The sequence below is a fragment of the Elephantulus edwardii genome, unplaced genomic scaffold (genome assembly GCF_000299155.1).
Source record: "Elephantulus edwardii isolate Elephantulus edwardi_28Jun2011 unplaced genomic scaffold, EleEdw1.0 scaffold00107, whole genome shotgun sequence".
Lineage (NCBI taxonomy): Eukaryota > Metazoa > Chordata > Mammalia > Macroscelidea > Macroscelididae > Elephantulus > Elephantulus edwardii.
In genome coordinates, this window is record NW_006399857.1 from 9,593,695 (window position 1) to 9,594,749 (window position 1,055).

Here is a 1,055-nt window from a genome sequence, read left to right on the forward strand (position 1 = left end):
AAAAAAAAAAGAATTTAAGAGTTTATTCAGTCTATATTAGAAAATGTCCTAATTGCACCAGTTTGGATTTGGGGAGTGTTTTCAATTTCTTATGCTAAAAAGGCCAATAGGCAAAACCAAAATAAAACAAAACAATGTGTTTGCCAGGGTAGGGTGAATGTGGTTGAGTATTAGTCGGATTCATCTAAATGCTGTTTTAAAAGAAACAATATTTGTCTTTTCTGATTCTGTTCTGTTTCCAAATGCCTCACCAGCCTTTTCCTATATGTCTTCACTGACTGCAGCACTTGTTTACTTAAACCCACTTATTCTACTTTTCTTTTGTCACTTTATATAAGACAAGTATTTGGGTATGCAAGATCTTTTATAAGACATTCAAGTCTCCAACATCTAGTGTGTTTTGATTTTGAGCAACTAGGGTCCAGTGTTTGTGAGCATTTTATAGTGACAGATACAAAAGAAAATAGTAAGAAGTATTGATTTCATTTATAGGTATTAATTTTCCTAGTTTCTCCTTTATTATATTTATTATGTGTCAGTTAACTTAGATGTATATTCTATTTCATTTACTATGCAGAATAATGCAACAAACTCTACATTATAGTTATGATTTTCTAAGTAGTCTTTTTCTTTTCCTTTTGGTACGGCTCTAATAATTGTCAAATGGGAAGACTGCAAATGTGTCTGACTTCCTATTAGAAATGATTTAAAATTTATAAACTGGTACAGCAGATTTCTCTACTGTAATGTTATCCACTGGGCATGCAGCTGTCACAGGATCTCCCGCACTTTATCTCATGGGGATTAGATTGAGGAAATGGCACAAAATGGCTGATCCTCTCATTATTGCCACTGCAGTGAATAAGGAACTGTGCTCCATCTCTGACTCTGACCTAGGACACATGTATCTTTTACTAGCATCCATAAAACTGAAAAGTTTGTAAATAAGTAAAATCTTGCATCTTTTAGTTTCTGATAGTAGAGTCATATATGTTATGAGAGCTGAACCTTTGTTGGTAAGGATTGTTATGGGTCATACTCGACTAGACAGCACA